The sequence below is a fragment of the Salmo salar genome, chromosome 01 (genome assembly GCF_965601325.2).
Source record: "Salmo salar chromosome 01, fSalSal1, whole genome shotgun sequence".
In the NCBI taxonomy this organism is placed as follows: domain Eukaryota; kingdom Metazoa; phylum Chordata; class Actinopteri; order Salmoniformes; family Salmonidae; genus Salmo; species Salmo salar.
The window spans coordinates 93463935-93488122 of record NC_138291.1 but is presented as its reverse complement, the minus strand read 5'-3'; positions in this window follow the sequence as shown (position 1 = coordinate 93488122).

Sequence of the window (24188 nt, the reverse complement as noted above, 5' to 3'; positions counted from 1 at the left end):
TAAATGGGCTGTGGGGGAGCACTGGAGTTCTGGTACGTAGGCTCTTTACCCACACTCCAGGCTGAATGCCCACCTTGGACCGGCACGGGCGGAGCGCAGGCATTGGGTGAACTGGGCCCTCCCAGCGCCCTGGAGACACAGTGCAGGATAACCTGGACCGAAAAGGCACACTGGAGACCAGACGCGCTGAGCTGGCACAATCCGTCCTGGCTCGATGCCTGCACTCGGATGGCACTTGCGGGGGGCTGGCCGATAGCGCACCGGGCTATGAACGTGCACTGGAGACACTGTGCGCTTCACAGCATAACACGGTGCCTTACCAGTACCACGCTGCTTCCGGTAAGCACGGGCAGTTGACTCAGGTCTACCGCCTGACTCCGCCAATCTCCCCGTGTGCCCCCCCAAATTTTTTGGGGGGGCTGCCTCTCGTGTCTGTTGCGCTCCCTCGCTTCATACCAGCGCCTCGATTTCCCACTGCGGGCGGCGATACTCCCCAGCTTGAGCCCATGGTCCTTTACCGTCCAGCAATTCCTCCCAATTCCACGACTCCCGATAGCTCCTCTCCTGGTGCCTCTCCTTCCTCTGCTGCTTAGTCCGTTTTTTGGTTGGTCATTCTGTAACGGCCGTCGTTGTAATGAAACCAAGGTGCAGCGGAGGATGTGTATTCATTTTGAATATTTAATAAAATGAACCACTATAAACAAAACACTAAACAGCAACGACAGCAAACAGTCCTGTCTGGTCAAAAATTAACGAAACAGAAAACAATCACCCACAAACCCCAAAGGAAAAAACAGGCTACTTATGTGTGACTCCCAATCAGCAACAACAAACTACAGCTGTGCCTGATTGGAAGCCACACGGCCAAAATCAACGAAACAAACCAACCTTGAAAAAAGAACATAGAACGCCCACCCAATGTAACACCCTGGCCTAACCAAAATAAAGAACAAAAACCCCTCTCTATGGCCAGGGCATTACAATCTACTGCTACTGCGTAGATAGTACAGAGAGTCCGTCTGCTACTGCTGCTTGGATAGTACAGAGAGTGGGTCTCAAATAAAGAAAATCTAAAATATTAGTCACATGCGCCAAATAAAACAGGTGTAGACCTTAAAATGAAGTGCTTACTTACGAGCCCCTAACTAACAATGCAGTTTAAAAAAATAACGATAAGAATAAGAAATAAAAGTAACAAGTAATCAAAGAGTATTAGTAAAATAACAATAGCGAGACTATATACAGGGGGGTTCTGGTACAGAGTGAATGTGGGTAATATGTACATGTAGGTAGAGTTATTAAAGTGACTATGCATAGATGATAACAACAGAGAGTAGCAGCGGTGTAAAAGGGGGGGGGGCAATGCAAATAGTCTGGGTAGCCATTTGATACGATGTTCAGGTGTCTTATGGCTTGGGGGTAGAAGCTGTTTAGCCTCTTGGACCTAGACTTGGCGCTCTGGTAGTGTTTGCCATGCGGTAGCAGAGAGAACAGTCTATGACTAGGGTGGCTGGAGTCTTTGACAATTTGTAGGGCCTTCCTCTGACACCACCTGGTATAGAGGTCCTGGATGGCAGGAAGCTTGGCCCCAGTGATGTACTGAGCCGTTCGTACTACCTTCTGTAGTGCCTTGCGGTCGGAGGCCAAGCAGTTGCCATACCAGGCAGTGATGCAACCAGTCAGGATGCTCTCGATGATGCAGGTGTAGAACCTTTTGAGGATCTGAGGACCCATGCCAAATCTTTTCAGTCTCCTGACGGGGAATAGGTTTTGTCGTGCCCTCTTCACGACTGTCTTGGTGTGCTTGGACCATGTTAGTTTGTTGGTGATGTGGACACCAAGGAACTTTAAGCTCTCAACCTGCTCCACTGCAGCCCTATCGATGAGAATGGGGGCCTGCTCGGTCCTCTTTTTCCTGTAGTCCACAATCATCTCCTTTGTCTTTATCACGTTGAGGGAGAGGTTGTTGTCCTGGCAGCACACGGTCAGGTCTCTGACTTCCGGCGCTGACAGAGATGGCCGCCTTGCTTCGCGTTCTTAGGAAACTATGCAGTATTTAGTTTTTTTATGTGTTATTTCTTACATTGTTACCCCAGGAAATCTTAGTTCCTCCTGACTGTATGTAATAAAACCTATTGGATATAAGAGCAACCTCAACTCACCAGTATTACGACCAGGAATACGACTTTCCCGAAGCGGATCCTCTGTTTGGCCCACCACCCAGGACAATGGATCAGATCCCAGCCGGCGACCCAAAACAACGGTGCCGCAGAAGGGGCAGACGGAGCGGTCTTATGGTCAGGCTCCGTAGACGGGCACAACGCGCACCACTCCCGAGCATACTATTCGCCAATGTCCAGTCTCTTTTCAACAAGGTAGACGAAATCCGAGCAAGAGTTGCCTTCCAGAGAGACATCAGAGACTGTAACGTTCATTGTTTCACGGAAACATGGCTCACTCGAGACACGCTATCGGAGTCAGTACAGCCACCTGGTTTCTTCACGCATCGCACCGACAGAAACAAGCATCTCTCTGGTAAGAAGAAGGGCGGGGGTGTATGCCTTATGATTAACGAGACGTGGTGTGATCATAACAACATACAGAAACTAAAGTCCTTTTGTTCACCTGACTTAGAATTCCTCACAATCAAATGCCAACCGCATTATCTACCAAGAGAATTCTCTTCAATCATAATCGCAGTCGTGAATATCCACCCCCCAAGCAGACACATCGACGGCCCTGAAAGAACTTAGACTCTATGTAAACTGGAAACCACATATCCTGAGGCTACATTTATTGTGGCTGGGGATTTTAACAAGGCTAATCTGAAAACAAGGCTCCAAAAATTCTATCAGCATATCAGTTGCGCGACCCGGGCTGGCAAAACCCTAGATCATTGTTATTCTAACTTCCGCGACGCATATAAGGCCCTCCTCCGCCCTCCTTTCAGAAAGATGACCACGACTCCATTTTGTTGCTCCCAGCCTATAGACAGAAACTAAAACAGGAAGCACCCGCGCTCAGGTCTGTTCAACGCTGGTCCGACCAATCGGATTCCACGCTTCAAGATTGCTTCGATCACGTGGACTGGGATATGTTCATGTGGACTGGGATACGGCGAAAGCATAAAGTTAGATTATGTTAGGACAGTACATTGAAAATAGCTGTGTGTAATGTTTTGTCAATGCAAAGACAGGCGTCACCAAAAGCAGAAAACCAGCTAAAATTATGCACTAACCTTTGACAATCTTCATCAGATGACACTCCTAGGACATTATTATTTTTTTTTTTATTATTTTTATTTCACCTTTATTTAACCAGGTAGGCAAGTTGAGAACAAGTTCTCATTTACAATTGCGACCTGGCCAAGATAAAGCAAAGCAGTTCGACAACATACAAAAACACAGAGTTACACATGGAGTAAAACAACATACAATCAATGATGCAGTAGAAAAAAAAATAATAATAATAATAAAAAAATAAAAAGATTATATACAATGTGAGCAAATGATGTGAGATAAGGGAGGTAAAGGGAGGTAAAGGCAAAAAAATGCCACGGTGGCAAAGTAAATAAAGTATAGCAAGAAAAACACTGGAATGGTAGATTTGTAGTTTGAAGAAAGTTCAGAGATAAAATATAAATAATATGGTGCAAAGGAGCAAAATAAATAAATACAGTAGGGGAAGAGGTAGTAGTTTGGGCTAAATTATAGATGGGCTATGTACAGGTGCAGTGATCTGTGAGCTGCTCTGACAGCTGGTGCTTAAAGCTAGTGAGGGAGATAAGTGTTTCCAGTTTCAGAGATTTTTGTAGTTCGTTCCAGTCATTGGCAGCAGAGAACTGGAAGGAGAGACGACCAAAGGAGGAGTTGGGTTTAGGGGTGACCAGAGAGATATACCTGCTGGAGCGCGTGCTACAGGTGGGTGCTGCTATGGTGACCAGTGAGCGGAGATAAGGGGGGACTTTACCTAGCAGGGTCTTGTAGATGACCTGGAGCCAATGTGTTTGGCGACGATTATGAAGCGAAGGCCAGCCAACGAGAGCGTACAGGTCGCAGTGGTGGGTAGTATATGGGGCTTTGGTGACAAAACGGATGGCACTGTGATAGACTGCATCCAGCTTGTTGAGTAGGGTATTGGAAGCTATTTTGTAAATGACATCGCCGAAGTCGAGGATTGGTAGGATGGTCAGTTTTACGAGGGTATGTTTGGCAGCATGAGTGAAGGATGCTTTGTTGCGAAATAGGAAGCCAATTCGAGATTTCACTTTGGATTAAAGATGATTGATGTGAGTCTGGAAGGAGAGTTTACAGTCTAACCAGACACCTAGGTATTTGTAGTTGTCCACAAATTCTAAGTTAGAACCGTCCAGAGAAGTGATGCTGGACAGGCGGGCAGGTGCAGGCAGCGATCGGTTGAAGAGCATGCATTTAGTTTTACTTGTGTTTAGGAGCAGTTGGAGACCACGGAAGTAGAGTTGAATGGCATTGAAGCTCGTCTGGAGGGTTGTTAACCTCTATGGGCTAGGTGGGACGCAAGCGTCCCACCCGTGGTGCACTCCATCAACAGCAGGTGCATTTCAAGAGCGGCAAATTTGAATCCAAATAAATGTCAAAATTCAAATTTTTCAAACATACAACTATTTTACACCCTTTGAAAGATAAACATCTCCTTAATCTAACCACGTTTTACGATTTCAAAAAGGTTTTACGGCGAAAGCATAAATTTAGAGTATGTTAGAACAGTACATTTACAAGAGTTGTGTGTAATGTTTTGTCAATTCAAAGACAGGGTCACCAAAACTAAAATGATGCACTAACCTTTTACAATCTCCATCAGATGACACTCCTAGGACATTATGTTAGACAATGCATGCATTTTTAGTTCTATCAAGTTCATATTTATATCCAAAAACAGCGTTTTACTATGGCATTGATGTTGAGGAAATCGTTTCCCTCCAATAACCGGCAGTCAAGTCAGCACCACAAATTAAATAATTAAAATTAGAAAACATTGGTAAAATATTATATTGTCATTTAAAGAATTATAGATTTACATCTCTTGAACGCAATCAACTTGCCAGATTTAAAAATAACCTTACTGGGAAATCACACTTTGCAATAATCTGAGCACTGCGCCCAGAAAAATACGCGTTGCGATACAGACTAGCCGTCATGTTGGGGAGATCTAAAATCGAAAATACTATGTAAATAATCCATTACCTTTGATTCTCTTCATCAGATGTCACTTCCAGGTATCACAGGTCCATAACGAATGTAGTTTTGTTCAAAAAAGCTCATCATTTATGTCCAAAAATCTCCGTCTTGTTAGCACATGATCTAAGCCCGCCGGACTTCACTTCATGAACGAGGGGAAAAAAATATATTTACGTTCGTTCAAACATGTCAAACGTTGTATAGCATAAATCATTAGGGCCTTTTTTAACCAGAACATGAATAATATTCAAGGTGGACGAATGCATTCTCTTTTATAACGTATTGGAACGAGGGTACCCAACATGAACTCGCGCGCCAGGTGTCTAATGGGCCATCATCGTTCCATGGCTCTTGTTCGGTCAGATCTCCCTCCAGAAGACTCAAAACACTTTGTAAAGGCTGGTGACATCTAGTGGAAGCAATAGGAAGTGCCAAAATATTCCTCAGCCCCTGTGTTTTTCAATGGCATAGGTTTAAAGGTAATACAACACATCAGGTATCCACTTCCTGTCAGAAAATGTCTCAGGGTTTTGCCTGCCAAATGAGTTCTGTTATACTCACAGACACCATTCAAACAGTTTTAGAAACTTTAGGGTGTTTTCTATCCATATATAATAAGTATATGCATATTCTAGTTACTGGGTAGGATTAGTAACCAGATTAAATCGGGTACATTTTTTTATCCAGCCGTGCAAATACTGCCCCCTAGCCCTAACAGGTTAACACAGTGTCCAAAGAAGGGCCAGAAGTGTACAGAATGGTGTCGTCTGCGTAGAGGTGGATCAGAGATTCACCAGCAGCAAGAGCGACATCATTTATGTATACAGAGAAAAGAGTTGGCCCAAGATTTGAACCCTGTGGTACCCCCTTAGAGACTGCCAGAGGTCCAGACAGTAGGCCCTCCGATTTGACACACTGAACTCTGTCAGAGAAGTAGTTGGTGAACCAGGCGACGCAATCGTTTGAGAAACCAAGGCTACTGAGTCTGCCGATGAGGATGTGGTGATTAACCTGTTAGGGCTAGGGGGCAGTATTGACACGGCTGGATAAAAAACATACCCGATTTAATCTGGTTACCACTCTTACCCAGTACCACTCCTACCCAGTAACAGGAAGTGGCCTGTCTGACCATTTCTTGAACTTCTTTTCCATCTCTATCATTTACTAAGGATCTCTGCTCTAACGTGACACTTCCCACGTCGTCCATAGGCGCTCAGAGCCTGGGAAAAAACAGAATGTTGTCATTCCAGCCCCAGGCTGAAACACATTATCCCCTTTCTCAAGTGGCCGATCAAGGGACACTGGGCTGATGCGCGTGACCCGACCGCCCCCGCCTTTGGGATTTTTTCCTCTGTTTGCCGAAAAGGAGATTCCCTGTCGGAATATTATCGCTTTTCTACGAGAAAAATGGTGTAAAAATTGATTTTAAACAGCGGTTGACATGCTTCGAAGTACGGTAATGGAATATTTAGAATTTTATTGTCACGAATTGCGCCATGCGCGCGACACTTCTTTACTATTTCGGATAGTGTCTGGAACGCACGAACAAAACGCCGCTATTCGGATATAACGATGGATTATTTTGGACCAAACCAACATTTGTTATTGAAGTAGCAGTCCTGGGTGTGCATTCTGACGAAGACAACAAAAGGTAATCAAACTTTTATAATAGTAAATATGATTATGGTGAGTGCTAAACTTGCCGGGTGTCTAAATAGCGAGCCCGTGATGCCTGGGCTATGTACTTAGAATATTGCAAAATGTGCTTTCACCAAAAAGCTATTTTAAAATCGGACATATCGAGTGCATAGAGGAGGTCTGTATCTATAATTCTTAAAATAATTGTTATGCTTTTTGTGAACGTTTATCGTGAGTAATTTAGTAAAATGTTAGCGAATTCCCCGTAAGTTTGCGGGGGGTATGCTAGTTCTGAACGTCACATGCTAATGTAAAAAGCTGGTTTTTGATATAAATATGAACTTGATTGAACAAAACATGCATGTATTGTATAACATAATGTCCTAGGGTTGTCATCTGATGAAGATCATCAAAGGTGAGTGCTGCATTTAGCTGTCTTCTGGGTTTTGGTGACATTATATGCTGGCTTGAAAAATGGGTGTCTGATTATTTCTGGCTTGGTACTCTGCTGACATAATCTAATGTTTTGCTTTCGTTGTAAAGCCTTTTTGAAATCGGACAGTGTGGTTAGATTAACGAGAGTCTTGTCTTTAAATAGCTGTAAAATAGTCATATGTTTGAGAAATTGAAGTAATAGGATTTTTAAGGTTTTGAAAATCGCGTCACAGGCTGCCAGTGGCTGTTACGTAGGTGTGACGAAATCGTCCCACTGGCCATAGAGAAGTTAGAGAGAGGCATGCGTAGCCAAGTGAACATATGGGTCCAGTGAGTGGTTGGGCTGACTGGGGACATGGCGATTCAGACAGTTTGCAGGCCGATGCTAACAAGCTAACAGTTAGTAGGCCGGGGCTAAACAAGCTAGCAGTTAGCAAGCGTCCCACCTAGCCCATAGAGGTTAACAGAGTCAAAAGCTTTGGCCAGGTCAATGAATCCGGCAGCACAGTATTGTTTCTTATCGATGGCGGTTACGATGTCGTTTAGGACCTTGAGCGTGGCTGAGGTGCACCCATGACCAGCTCTGAAACCAGATTGCATAGCGGAGAGGGTGCGGTGGGATTCGAAATGGTCGGTAATCTGTTTGTTAACTTGGCTTTCGAAGACCTTAGAAAGGCAGGGTAGGATGGATATAGGTCTGTAGCAATTTGGGTCAAGAGTGTCACCTCCTTTGAAGAGGGGGATGACAGCAGCTGCTTTCCAATCTATGGGAATCTCAGACGACACGAAAGAGAGGTTGAACAGGCTAGTAATAGGGATTGCAATAATTTCGGCAGATAATTTTAGAAAGAAAGGGTCCAGATTGTCAAGCCCAGCTGATTTGTAGGGGTCCAGATTTTGCAGCTCTTTCAGAACATCAGCTGAATGGATTTGGGAGAAGGAGAAATGGGGGAGGCTTGGGCGAGTAGCTGTGGGGGGTGCAGTGCTGTTGAATGCAGTAGGGGTAGTTAGGTGGAAAGCATGGCCAGCCGTAGAAAAATGCTTGTTGAAATTCTCAATTATAGTGGGCTTATCGGTGGTGACAGAGTTTCCTATCCTCAGTGCAGTGGGCAGTTGGGAGGAGGTGTTCTTATTCTCCATGGACTTTACAATGTCCCAGAACTTTTTAGAGTTGGAGTTGCACGAAGCGAATTTCTGTTTGAAAAAGCTAGCCTTGGCGTTTCTAACTGCCTGTGTGTATTGGTTTCTAACTTCCCTAAAAAGTTGCATATCGCGGGGGCAGTTCGATGCTAATGCAGAACGCCACAGGATATTTTTGTTGGTTAAGGGCAGTCAAGTCTGGGGAGAACCAAGGGCTATATCTGTTCCTGGTTCTAAATTTCTTGAAAGGGGCATGCTTATTTAAGATGGAGAGGAAGGCATTTAAAAAAAATAACCAGGCATCCTCTACTGACGGGATGAGGTCAATATCCTTCCAGGATACCAGGGCCAGGTCGATTAGAAAGGCTTGCTCGTTGAAATGTTTCAGGGAGCGTTTGACAGTGATGAGTGGAGGTTGTTTGACCGCTGACCCATTACGGGTGCAGGCAATGAGGCAGTGATCGCTGAGATCTTGGTTGAAAACAGCAGAGGTGTATTTAGAGGGCACGTTGGTTAGGATGATATCTATGAGGGTGCCAGTGTTTGCGGCTTTGGGGTTGTACCTGGTGGGTTCATTCATAATTTGTGTGAGATTGAGGGCATCAAGCTTGGATTGTAGGATGGCTGGGGTGTTAAGCATGTCCCAGTTTAGGTCACCTAGTAGCACGAGCTCTGAAGATAGATGGGGGGCAGATGGGGGGCAATCAGTTCACATATGGTGTCCAGAGCACAACTAGGGGCCGAGGGGGGTCTATAGCAGGCGGCAACGGTGAGAGACTTGTTTTTGGAGAGGTGGATTTTTAAAAGTAGAAGTTCAAATTGTTTGGGTACAGATCTGGATAGCAGGACAGAACTCCGCAGGCTATCTCTGCAGTAGATTGCAACACCGCCCCCTTTGGTCGTTCTATCTTGTCTGAAAACGTTGTAGTTAGGGATGAAGATTTCAGAGTTTTTGGTGGACTTCCTAAGCCAAGATTCAGACACAGCTAGGACATCCGGGTTGGCAGAGTGTGCTAAAGCAGTGAATAAAACAAACTTAGGGAGGAGGCTTCTAATGTTAACATGCATGAAACCAAGGTTATTACGGTTACAGAAGTCATCAAAAGAGAGCGCCTGGGGAGTAGGAGTGGAGCCAGGCACTGCAGGGCCTGGATTCACCTCTACATCCCCAGAGGAGCAGAGAAGAATAAGTATGAGGGTACGGCTAAAAGCTATAAGAATTGGTCGTCTGTGACGTCCAGAATAGAGAGAAAAAGGAGCAGGTTTCGGGGGGCGATAAAATAGCTTCAAGGTATAATGTACAGACAAAGGTATGGTGGGATGTGAGTACAGAGGAGGTAAACCCAGGCATTTAGTGATTATGAGAGAGATATTGTCTCTAGAAACATCATTGAAACCAGAAGATGTCATAGCATGTGTGGGTGGAGGAACTGAGAGGTTGGATAAGGTATAATGTGCAGGGCTAGAGGCTCTACAGTGAAATAAGCCAATAAACACTAACCAGAACAGCAATGGAGAAGGCATATTGACATTAAGGAGAGGCATGCTTAGCCGAGTGATCAAAGGGTCCAGTGAGATTCAGACAGCTAGCCGGGCCATAGGTAGCAAGCTGGTGGAAGATGGGAGGGAGGTCTGTTTTTAGCCACCTCGTGCGTTTCCGTCTGTGGGTTAGTGGGGTTCCGTGTGGAAGGGGGGACCAGTCCAAGTTGGCAAAATAGTTAGTTATAGTGGCCCAAGAAAAGTGTCCGATAGACCTATTCAGATCGCAGCCGAAAAGACAGCTAACGATTAGCGGGCCGCAGATGGGCGATCAGGTTACGTCGCGACGGAGGGGCCAGTTGGATAACTCCCTCGGGCAGATAACGTCGGTGGTCCAGTCGTGAAGACCCGATGGGGCTCCGCATCGGCAGTAAAACGGGTCAGGATAGGTGAGTTGTAGCCCAGGAGACACTTCAGCTGGCTAGCTCAGGAATAGCCCAGGAGTGGCTGACGGAACTCTTCAGCTGGCTAGCTGGCTAGCTCCGTAATAATGTGTGTTAATTCCGTGACCGACGTTGCCAATAGTCACTCAGGTAGCAGCTAGTTAGCTGCAAGATCCAGGTGTAAATGTCCAGAGCCTGCGGTAGAAATCGGGGAAAGGAGAGAGAATAGGTCCGGTATGCTCTGGTCTGAGTCGCGCTGTACAAAAACTGGCGATAGCTTTTCGAGCTAATGGATAGCCGAGGACAGCTAACCGTGGCTAGCTGAACTTCAACGTTAGCCCGTGAAAATGGCCAACCTCTTGCTAGCTTCTGTTGTGGAATTCAGATGAGGTAAATAATACTTTATTTTTTAAATTGGTGAGGCGGGTTGCAGGAGAGTGCTTTGAGGTTGAGTTTTTAGAATTAAAAAAAATATATATATATATAAAAAGATAAGTGAAGAAAAAATATGTAAATATATATATACACGGGACACGACAAGAGGAGGGTAGAGGACGTCTGAACTGCTACGCCATCTTGGAAACAAGTTATGTTAGACAATACATGCATTTTTTGTTCTATCAAGTTCATATTTATATCCAAAAATAGCATTTTACAATGGCGTTGATGTTGAGAAAATATTTTCCCTCCAATACCGCCAGTCAATCAGCACAACAAATTAAATAATTTCTATTCGAAACCATTGGTAAAATATTATATTGTCATTCAAAGAATTATAGATTAACATCTCGTGAACGCAACCGCATTGCCAGATTTAAAAATAACTTTACTGGGAAATCACACTGCAATAATCTGAGTACTGCGCTCAGAAAAATAGGCTTGGCGATACAGACTAGGCACCATGTTGGATATATCTAAAATCAAAAATACTATGTAAATATTCCCTTACCTTTGATTATCTCCATCAGAAGGCACTTCCAAGATCCCAGGTCCATAAAAAATGTAGTTTTGTTCAAAAAAGCTAATAATTTATGTCCAAAAAGCTCCGTGTTGTTAGCGCGTCCTGTAGGCTACTCAAAAACATAAACGACGCCCGCCGGACTTGTCTTCACCAAAGAGGGGGAAAAAATATTTACATTCGTTCAAACACATCAAACGTTGTATAGCATAAATCATTAGGGCCTTTTTCAATCAGAACTTCAATAATATTCAGCGGTGGACAACTGCATTCTCTTTTAAAACGTATTGGAACGAGAGTACCCAAACATGCACTCGTGCGCCAGAGTAGTATAGGCCATGCGCTTATGACCAAATTTCCAAGCCGCTTGTTCGGTCAGTTTTCACAGTAGAAGACTCAAACCACTTTGTAAAGACTGGTGACATCTAGTGGATGGCGTAGGAAGTGCTCAATGATTAATAAGTCCCTGTGTGTTTCAACGGCATAGGCTTAAAAGTAATTCAACACATCAGATATCCACTTCCTGATAGAATTTGTCTCAGGGTTTTGACTGCCATATGAGTTCTGTTATACTTACAGACACCATTCAAACAGTTTTAGAAAATTCAGAGTGTTTTCTATCCAAATATGTTAATAATATGCATATCCTAGCTTCTGAATTGGTGTAGGAGGCAGTTAACCTGTTAGGGCTAGGGGGCAGTATTGACACGGCCGGATAAAACACGTACCCGATTTAATCTGGTTACTACTCCTGCCCACTAACTAGAATATGCATATAATTATTGCCTTTGGATAGAAAACACCCTAAAGTTTCTAAAACTGTTTGAATGGTGTCTGTGAGTATAACAGAACTCATATGGCAGGCCAAAACCTGAGAAGATTCCATGCAGGAAGTGGCCTGTCTGACAAGTTGTGTTTCATCTTGGCTCTTTTTATTGAAGACTGGGGATCTTTACTATAACGTGACACTTCCTACGGCTCCCATAGGCTCTCAGAGCCCGGGAAAAAGCTGAACGATATCGAGGCAGCCTCTGGCTGAAACACTTTATCGTGTTTGGCAAGTGGCCGATCAGAGAACTATGGGCTTAGGCGCGTGCCCGAGTCGACCCCATGCTTTATTTTCTTTCGTCTGTTTACCTAAACGCAGATTCCCGGTCGGAATATTATCGCTTTTTTATGAGAAAAATGGCAAATAGCCCATAGAGGTTAAAAATGGGCATATATTTTTTTCAAAATTCTCAAAACTGCCCCCTAGCCCCAAGAGGTTTTAAAACATTCCCCAAGCAGAAACTGTGGATTGATGGCAGCATTCGCGCAAAACTGGGAGCGTGAACCACTGCTTTTAATCAGGGCAAGGTGACCGGAAACATGAACGAATACAAACAGTGTAGCTATTCCCTCTGCAAGGCAATCAGATAAGGTAAGCGTCAGTATAGAGACAAAGTAGAGTCACAATTCAACGGCTCAGACACGAGAGGTATGTGGCAGGGTTTACAGTCAACCACGGAATACAAAAGAAAAACCAGCCCCGTCGCGGACCACAAATGTCTTGCTCCCAGACAGACTAAACAACTTCTTTGCTCGCTTTGAGGACAACACAGTGCCACTGACACGGCCAGCTACCAAAACCTGTGGGCTCTCCTTCACTGCAGCCAACGTGAGTAAAACATTTAACCTCTCTGGGCTAGGAGTAGTAACCAGATTAAATCGGGTACTTTTTTTATCCGGCCGTGTCAATACTGCCCCCTAGCCCTAACAGGTTAACAAAAAAAAACACAATCGGTTGAGGACATATCAGCAACAATCAATATCAGCAACAATCAATATCAGCATCAATCAATATCAGCAGATGACTGCAAGAACACAGCACAGAATGCTCAATGAGGTTATCCTACAGTGTCAGCTAAAGACTTACAGAAATCTCTGGGACATGCTAACATCTCTGTTGACGAGTCTACAATACATAAAACACTAAACAAGGAAGGTGTTCATGGGAGGACACCACAGAAGAAGCCACTGGTGTACAAAGAAAACATTGCTGCACGTCTGACGTTGGCAAAAGAGCACCTGGATGTTCTACAGCGCTACTGGCAAAATATTCTGTGGACAGATGAAACTAAAGTTGAGCTCTTTAGAAAGACCATACAACAATATGTGTGGAGAAAAAAGGCACAGCACACCAACATCAAAACCTCATCCCCACTGTAAAGTATGGTGGAGGGAGCATTGTGGTTTGGGGCTGCTTTGCTGCCTCAGGGCCTGGACAGCTTTCTATCATCGACGGAAAAATGAATTCCCAAGTTTATCAAGACATTTTGCAGGAGAATGTAAGTCTATCTGTCCACCAATTGAAGCTCAACAGAAGTTGGGTGATGCGACAAAAAACACAGAAGTAAATCAACAACAGAATGGCTTGAACAGAAGAAAATACGCCTTCTGGAGTGGCCCAGTCAGTCCTAACCTCAATCCGATTGAGATGCTGTGACATGACTTCAAAAGAGTGGTCACACTAGACATCCCAAAAATATTGCTGCAAAACGGGTCAACCAGTTATTAAATCCAAGGGTTCACATACTTTTTCCACCCTGCACTGTGAATGTTTACATAGTGTGTATAATAAGGACATGAAAACATATAATTCTTTGTGTGTTATTAGTTTAAGCAGACTTTGTTTGTCTATTGTGACTTAGACTAAGATCAGATCAAATTTTATGACAAATCTATGCAGAAATCCAGGTAATTCCAAATGGTTCACATACTTTTTCTTGTCACTGTATTCGTATACATACACATACACTACCGGTCAAAAGTTTTAGAACACTTACTCATTCAAGGGTTTTTCTTTTTTTCACAATTTTCTACATTGTAGAATAATAGTGAAGACATCAAAACTATGAAATAACACATATGAAATCTTGTAGTAAGGAACAAAGTGTTAAATAAATCCAAATATATTTTTTATTTGAAATTCTTTAAATCGCCACCCTTTGCCTTGATGACAGCTTTGCACACGCTTGGCATTCTCTCAACCAGCTTCATCAGGTCGTCACCTGGAATTCATTTCAATCAATATGTGTGCCTTCTTAAAAGTACATTTGTGGAATGTATTTCCTTCTTAATGCATTTGAGCCAATCAGTTGTGTTGTGACAAGGTAGGGGGGTATACAGAAGATAGGCCTATTTGGTAAAATATTCTGTATATAGAGTTTTCTATGTGTAACTCTGTGTTGTTTGTATTGCAGTGCTTTGCTTTATCTTGTTCAGGTCGCAGTTGTAAATTGGAACTTGTTCTCAACTGGCCTATCTGGTTAAATAAAGGTGAAATAAGAAAATAAAAAATAAAAAAGACCATGTCCATATTATGGCAAGAACAGCACAAATAATTAGGGCTAGGCCCCTTTTTTCTCAATTTTCGCCTGAATGACGAGCCCTGTCGCTCAGGCCCTGAAGCCAGGATATGCATATACTTGGTACCATAGGAAAGAAAACACTTTGAATTTTGTAGAAATGTTAATATAATGTAGGAGAATATAACACAATAGATATGATAGGAGAAAATCCAAAGAAAAACAAACCAGAATTATTTTTGAGAGAAAGACCATCCTCTTACAATGTCAAGTATAAGGTCATACTGAAAATTACCTCCCTGGATGCAATTCCTATGGATTCCACAGCATGTCAGCAGTCTATGTTCAAGGTTTCAGGCTTGTAACTTCAAAAACGATTAAGAAATATCAGTTTTAGTACAGGGACATAGTCTTGGAAATTAGTGTTTACGCACGTCACGAAGACAGGACACACCTACTAAAATCAGTTTCCTATTAAACATTTTTTTTTACATTTTTATTTATTTCACATAACAAGTTCTCATTTACAACTGCGACCTGGCCAAGATAAAGCAAAGCAGTTCGACACCTACAACAACACAGAGTTACACATGGAGTAAACAAACATACAGTCTATAATACAGTAAAAAAACAAGTCTATATACAATGTGTGCAAATGAGGTGAGATAAGGGAGGTAAGGCAATAAATAGGCCATGATGGCGAAGTAAATACAATATAGCAATTAAACACTGGAATGGTAGATGTGCAGTAGATGAATGAGAAAAGTAGAACATTTGCAGCAGAGAACTGGAAGGAGATACGGCCAAAGGAGGAATTGGCTTTGGGGGTGACCAGTGAGATATGCCTGCTGGAGCGCGTGCTACGGGTGGGTGCTGCTATGGTGACCAGCGAACTGAGATAAGGTGGGGCTTTACCTAGCAGGGTCTTGTAGATGACCTGGAACCAGTGGGTTTGGAGACGAGTATGAAGCGAGGTCCAGCCAACGAAAGCGTACAGGTCGCAGTGGTGGGTAATATATGGGGCTTTGGTGGCAAAACGGATGGCACTGTGACAGACTGCATCCAATTTGTTGAGTAGAGTGTTGGAGCCTATTATGTAAATTACATCGCCGAAGTCGAGGATCGGTAGGATGGTCAGTTTTACAAGGGGATGTTTGGCAGCATGAGTGAAGGATGCTTTGTTGCGAAATAGGAAGCCAATTCTAGATTACATTTTGGATTGGAGATGTTTGATGTGAGCCTGGAAGGAGAGTTTACAGTCTAACCAGACACCGAGGTATTTGTAGTTGTCCACATATTCTAAGTCAGAACCGTCCAGAGTAGTGATGCTGGACGGGCGGGCAGGTGCGGGCAGCGATCAGTTGAAGAGCATGCATTTAGTTTTACTTTTTAGAATAATTTAAGAGCAGTTGGAGGCCACGGAAGGAGAGTTGTATGGCATTGAAGCTCATCTGGAGGGTAGTTAACACAGTGTCCAAAGAAGGGCCAGAAGTATACAGAATCGTGTCGTCTGCGTAGAGGTGGATCAGAGACTCACCAGCAGCAAGAGCAACATCATTGATGTATACAGAGAAAGGAGGCGACCCAAGAATTGAACCCTGTGGCACCCCCACAGAGACTGCCAGAGGCCCAGACAAAAGGCCCTCCGATTTGACACACTGAACTCTATCAGAGAAGTAGTTGGTGAACCAGGCGAGGCAATCATTTGAGAAACCAAGGCTGTTGAGTCTGCCGATAAGAATGTGGTGATTGATAGAGTCGAAAGCCTTAGCCAGGTCGATGAAAACGGCTGCACAGTATTGTTTCTTATCGATGGCAGTTATGATATCATTTAGGACCTTGAGCGTGGCTGAGGTGCACCCATGACCAGCTCTGAAACCAGATTGCATAGCGGACAAGGTACGGTGGGATTCGAAATGGTCGGTAATCTGTTTGTTAACTTGGCTTTCGAAGACCTTAGAAAGGCAGGTTAGGACAGATATAGGTCTGTAGCAGTTTGGGTCAAGAGTGTCCCCCCTTTGAAGAGGGGGATGACCACAGCTGCTTTCCAATCTTTGGGAATCTCAGATGACACGAAAGAGAGGTTGAACAGGCTAGTAATAGGGGTTGCAACAATTTCAGCTGATAATTTTAGAAAGAAAGGGTCCAGATTGTCTAGCCTGGCTGATTTGTAGGGGTCCCAATTTTGCAGATCTTTCAGAACATCAGCTAACTGGATTTGGGAGAAGGAGAAATGGGGGAGGCTTGGGCGAGTTGCTGTGTGGGGTGCAGGGCTGTTGACCGGGGTAGGGGTAGCCAGGTGGAAAGCATGGCCAGCTGTAGAAAAATGCTTATTGAAGTTCTCAGTTATCGTGGATTTATCGGTGGTGACAGACTTTCCTATCCTCAGTGCAGTGGGCAGCTGGGAGGAGGTGCTCTTATTCTCCATGGACTTTACAGTGTCCCAGAACCTTTTTGAGTTTGTGTTGCAGGAAGCAAATTTCTGCTTGAAAAAGCTAGCCTTGGCTTTCCTATCTGCCTGTGTGTATTGGTTCCTAACTTCCCTGAAAAGTTACATATCGCGGGGGCTGTTCGATGCTAGTGCAGAACGCAACAGGATGTTTTTGTGCTGGTCAAGGGCAGTCAGGTCTGTAGACATCCAAGGGCTATATCTGTTCCTGGTTGTACATTTCTTGAATGGGACATGCTTATTTAAGATGGTGAGGAAGGCATTTTTAAAGAATAACCAGGCATCCTCTACTGACGGGATGAGGTCGATATCCTTCCAGGATACCCGGGCCAGGTCGATTAGAAAGGCCTGCTCACTGAAGTGTTTCAGGGAGCGTTTCACAGTGATGAGGGGAGGTCGTTTGACCGCAGACCCATTACAGTTGCAGGCAATGAGGCAGTGATCGCTGAGATCTTGTTTGAAAACAGCAGAGGTGTATTTAGAGGGCAAGTTGGTTAAGATGATATCTATAAGGGTGCCCGTGTTTACGGCTTTGGGGTTGTACCTGGTAGTTTCATTGATAATTTGTGTGAGATTGCGGGCATCAAGCTTAGATTGTAGGATGGCCGGGGTGTTAAACCTCTTACATCTAGACGTTCCGCTAGCGGAACACCTGCTCCAATATCCAATGATAGCCGTGGCGCGAATTACAAATTCCTCAAAAATCCCAAAACTTCCATAATTATATGCATATTCTAGTTTCTGGGCAGGAGTAATAATCAGATTAAATCGGGTACGTTTTTTATCTGGCCGTGAAAATACTGCCCCCTATCCATAACAAGTTAAGCTATTGGGGCTAGGGGCCAGTATTAGCACGGCCGGATAAAAAACGTACCCGATTTAAACTGGTTACTACTCTTGCCCAGAAATGAGAATATGCATATAATTAGTAGATTTGGATAGAAAACACTATAAAGTTTCTAAAACTGTTTGAATGGTGTCTGTGAGTATAACAGAACTCATATGGCAGGCCAAAACCTGAGAAGATTCCATACAGGAAGTGCCCTGTCTGACAATTTGTTGTCCTTCTGTTGCATCTCTATAGAAAATACAGCATCTGTGTTGTAACGTGACATTTTCTAAGGCTTCCATTGGCTCTCTAAAGCCGCCAGAACGTGGAATGGGGTGTCTGCTGTCTCTGGGCAAAGAACAGCAGCAGAGTTTGTGAGTGGTCAGCCTGGGGACAGTGAGACTGAGATGCGCTTTCACGAGACTACTCCATTTTTTTCTTTCAGCCTTTGAATGAATACAACGTTGCCCGGCTGGAATATTATCGCTTTTTTACGAGAAAAATAGCATACAAATTGATTTTAAACAGCGTTTGACATGCTTCTAAGTACGGTAATGGAATATTTAAAAAAAAATTGTCACGAAATCCGCTCGCGCATCACCCTTTATATAGTGACCTGAACGCACAAACAAAACTGAGCTATTTGAATATAACTATGGATTATTTGGAACCAAAACAACATTTGTTGTTGAAGTAGAAGTCCTGGGAGTGCATTCTGACGAAGAACAGCAAAGGTAATCCAATTTTTCTAATAGTAATTCTGAGTTTAGTGAGCCCCAAACTTGGTGGGTTTCAAAATAGCTAGCCATGATGGCCGAGCTATGTACTCAGAATATTGCAAAATGTGCTTTCACCGAAAAACTATTTTAAAATCTGACACCCCAATTGCATAAAGGAGTTCTGTATCTATAATTCTTAAAATAATTGTTATGTATTTTGTCAACGTTTATCATGAGTAATTTAGTAAATTCACCGGAAGTTTTCGGTGGGTATGCTAGTTCTGAACATCACATGCTAATGTAAAAAGCTGGTTTTTGATATAAATATGAACTTGATTGAACAAAACATGCATGTATTGTATAACATAATGTCCTAGGAGTGTCATCTGATGAAGATCATCAAAGGTTATTGCTACATTTAGCTGTGGTTTGGGTTTATGTGACATTATATGCTAGCTTGAAAAATGGGTGTCTGATTATTTCTGGCTGGGTACTCTGCTGACATAATCTAATGTTATCCTTTCGTTGTAAAGCAAGCGTCCCACCTACGTAACAGCCACTTGCAGCCTGTGGCGCGATTTTCAAAACCGTAAAAATCCTATTACTTCAATTTCTCAAACATATGACTATTTTACAGCTATTTAAAGACAAGACTCTCGTTAATCTAACCACACTGTCCGATTTCAAAAAGGCTTTACAACGAAAGCAAAACGTTAGATTATGTCAGCAGAGTACCAAGCCAGAAATAATCAGACACCCATTTTTCAAGCCAGCATATAATGTCACCAAAACCCAGAAGACAGCTAAATGCAGCACTCACCTTTGATGATCTTTATCAGATGACAACCCTAGGACATTATGTTATACAATACATGCATGTTTTGTTCAATGAAGTTCATATTTATATCAAAAACCAGCTTTTTACATTAGCATGTGACGTTCAGAACTAGCATACCCCCCGCAAACTTTCAGGGAATTCGCTAACATTTTACTAAATTACTCACGATAAACGTTCACAAAAAGCATAACAATTATTTTAAGAATTATAGATACAGACCTCCTCTATGCACTCGATATGTCCGATTTTAAAATAGCTTTTTGGTGAAAGCACATTTTGCAATATTCTAAGTACATAGCCCAGGCATCACGGGCTCGCTATTTAGACACCGGCAAGTTTAGCACTCACCATAATCATATTTACTATTATAAAAGTTTGATTACCTTTTGTTGTCTTCGTCAGAATGCACACCCAGGACTGCTACTTCAATAACAAATGTTGGTTTGGTCCAAAATAATCCATCGTTATATCCGAATAGCGGCGTTTTGTTCGTGCGTTCCAGACACTATCCGAAATGGTAAAGAAGTGTCGCGCGCATGGCGCAATTCTTGACAATAAAATTCTAAATATTCCATTACCGTACTTCGAAGCATGTCAACCGCTGTTTAAAATCAATTTTTACGCCATTTTTCTCGTAGAAAAGAGATAATATTCCGACCGGGAAAGCGTGTATACGTACAAAGAGAGAGAAAATAAAAGCATGGGATCCCCTCGTGCACGAGCCTGAGTCTCACAGTACTGTGACCAGCCACTATCCAAACGCGCTACTTTTTTTCAGCCAGAGCCTGCAAAGCCACGATTCAGCTTTTTGCCGCCTTCTGAGAGCCCATGGGAGCCGTAGGAAGTGTCACGTAACAGCAGAGATCCCCTGTAATGGATAGAGATAATCAAGAAGGGCAAGAAATGGTCAGACAGGGCACTTCCTGTAAGGAATCTTCTCAGGTTTTGGCCTGCCAAATTAGTTCTGTTATACTCACAGACACCAATTTTTATGCCATTTTTCTCGTAAAAAAGCGATAATATTCCGACCGGGAAAGCGTGTATACGTACAAAGAGAGAGAAAATAAAAGCATGGGATCCCCTCGTGCACGAGCCTGAGTCTCACAGTACTGTGACCAGCCACTATCCAAACGCGCTACTTTTTTTCAGCCAGAGCCTGCAAAGCCACGATTCAGCTTTTTGACGCCTTCTGAGAGCCCATGGGAGCCGTAGGAAGTGTCACGTAACAGCAGAGATCCCCTGTAATGGATAGAGATAATCAAGAAGGGCAAGAAATGGTCAGACAGGGCACTTCCTGTAAGGAATCTTCTCAGGTTTTGGCCTGCCAAATGAGTTCTGTTATACTCACAGACACCATTCAAACAGTTTTAGAAACTTTGGAGTGTTTTCTATCCAAAGCTAATAATTATATGCATATTCTAGTTTCTGGGCAGGAGTAATAATCAGATTAAATCGGGTACGTTTTTTATCCGGCCGTGAAAATACTGCCCCATAGCCATAACAGGTTAAACATCAGCTATCTGAGCAGCTAACTGATCGCTGCAGCTGTACATAGCCCATCTGTAAATAGCCCACCCATTTACCTACCTCATCCCCAAATAGTTTTTCTTTGTTCTTTTGCACACCAGTATTTCTACTTGCACATCATCATCTGCTGATCTATCACTCCAGTGTTCATTTTCTAAATTGTAATTATTCCGCTACTATGGCCTATTTATTGCCTTACCTCCTCACGCCATTTGCGCACAATGTAGATTGACTTTCTTTATTTTCTATCGTGTTATTGACTGTACGCTTGTTTTTTCCAAATGTATCACTGTGTTGTTGTTTGTGTCGCACTGCTTTGCTTTATCTTGGCCAGGTCGCAGTTGTAAATGAGAACTTGTTCTCAACTGGCCTACCTGGTTAAATAAAGGTGAAATAAAAAAATTATAAAATAAAAATATATGGTTGTATCACCTTTGCTATCTTAAGGTGAATGCATTAACTGTAAGTCACTCTGGATAAGAGCATCTGCTAAATGACTCAAGTTTCAATGTAAATGTTTTCCTTCCCCATTCTATCTCTCTCTTGCTCTCTCTCTTGCTCTCTCTCTTGCTCTCTCTCTTGCTCTCTCTCTTGCTCTGTCTCTTGCTCTCTCTCTCAATTCAAGGGGCTTTATTGGCATGGGAAACATATATTAACATTTCCAAAGCAAGTGAAGTAGATAATAAACATAAAAAATTACCTTTAAACATTACACTCACAGAAGTTCCAAAAGAATAAAGACATTACAAATGTCATATTATGTATATATACACAATGATGTAACGATGAACAAATGGTTGAAGTACAAAAGGGAAAATAAATAAGCATAAATATGGGTTGTATTTACAGTCGTGTTTGTTCTTCACCAGTTGACCTTTTCTTGTGGCAACAGGTCACAAATATTTCTGCTGTGATGGTGTAACGATCGTCGTCGGGTGATGAGGAAGCGGACCAAAACGCAGCTGGGAGCGAACACATGTTTATTCTTTACACTGAAATAAACACGTACACAAAATCAAGAAAATGCAGATACGTTAACTGCTCAAACACAAAGAGGCAACACCCCACCAACAGCGTGGGGGAAAGAGGAACTTAAATGTGATCCCAATCAGAGACAACTAGCGACAGCTGTCTCTGATTGGGAATCGACAGAACCCAACATAGAAATAAACCCCATAGAGCTAACACAAGGCTGTAACGCAAACATAGAAAACAAACCCAGGAAAAATACCCAACATGACACACCCTGACCCAAAATACCCGAGTTCACCCTGTCAGGGCGTGACTGATGGCACACTGTGGTATTTCCCCCAGTAGATATGAGAGTTTATCAAAATTAGGTTCGTTTTCAATTTTTTTGTGGATCTGTGTAATCTCAGGGAAATATGTGTTTCTAATATGGTCATGAGGTTAGGAAGTGCAGCTCAGTTTCCACCTCATTTTGTGGGCAGTGTGCCCATAGCCTGTCTTCTCTTGAGAGCCAGGTCTGCCTACGGCGGCCTTTCTCAATAACAAGGCTATGCTCACTAAGTCTGCACATAGTCAAAGCTTTCCTTAAGTTTGGGTCAGTCACAGTGGTCAGGATTTCTGCAACTGTGTACTCTCTCTCTCATTCTCTCTCACTCTCTCTCACTCACTCTCTCTCTCTCACCCTCTCTCGCTCTATCTCACCCTTTCTCACTCTCCCCTTCTCTATCTCTCTCTCTCTCACACACACAATAACAATTTCTCATCCCTGTACCTCTATCTTCTCTCTCTGTTGGTTATTGAATTGCTTTAGCATTCATTCTGACTTCGGTATGGCATTGCCTATGACACCTTTTAATATCCAAGTGGAGCTTGTGAGAGAAATGTTAAGCAGAAGGTAGGGGAGAGAATTCATTATACAGACCTCTTCTCCTTCCACGACCTGCACCGCACCAGCTGCTGTGCATATTCCATCTCTCTATCTGCCAGGCCTGAAATTGAGCGGTTGCGTGTCCTCCGCATATATTGTGACCACATTACACTGTCTGATGAGACCTGCTGCTCTGGCCCTGCCAGTCTGAAGAAAAACAATCTCCAATAACCTTAGTTCTACCGCAACCATCCCTACTGCCACCACCACAACCTCCACCACCACCATCACCACCACTCCTACCGCCACCACCACAGCCATGGCCACCACCACCACCATCACCACCACCCCTACTGCCACCACCATTACCACCACCCCCATCACCGCCACCAGCACCACCACCACCACCATCAACACCATCATCACTACTACCATCACCGCTACAGCCACCACCACCACCATCTCATTGCCCATGCTGTGTTCCAGACACATAAACTCAGCAAAAAAAGAAATGTCCTCTCACTGTCAACTGCTTTATTTTCAGCAAACTTAACATGTGTAAATATTTGTATGAACATAACAAGATTCAACAACTGAGACATATACTGAACAAGTGCCACAGACATGTGACTAACAGAAATGGAATGTGTCCCTGAACAAAGGGGGGGGGGGGGGTCAAAATCAAAAGTAACAGTCAGTATCTGGTGTGGCCACCAGCTGCATTAAGTACTGCAGTGCATCTCCTCCTCGTGGACTGCACCAGATTTGCCAGTTCTTGCTGTGAGATGTTACCCCACTCTTCCACCAAGGCATCTGTAAGTTCCCGGACATTTCTGGGGGGAATGGCCCTAGCCCTCACCCTCTGATCCAACAGGTCCCAGATGTGGTCAATGGGATTGAGATCCGGGCTCTTCGCTGGCCATGGCAGAACACTGACATTCCTGTCTAGCAGGAAATCATGCACAGAACGAGCTGTATGGCTGGTGGCATTGTCGTGCTGGAGGGTCATGTCAGGATGAGCCTGCAGGAAGGGTACCACATGAGGGAGGAGGATGTCTTCCCTGTAACGCACAGCATTGAGATTGCCTGCAATGACAACAAGCTCATTACGATGATGCTGTGAGACACCTCCCCAGACCATGATGGACCCTCCACCTCCAAATCGATCCCGCTCCAGTGTACAGGCCTCAGTGTAACACTCATTCCTTCGACGATAAACGCGAATCTGACCATCACCCCTGGTGAGACAAAACCGCATCTCATCATTGAAGAGCACTTTTTGCCAGTCCTGTCTGGTCCAGCGACGGTGGGTTTGTGCCCATTGGCGACGTTG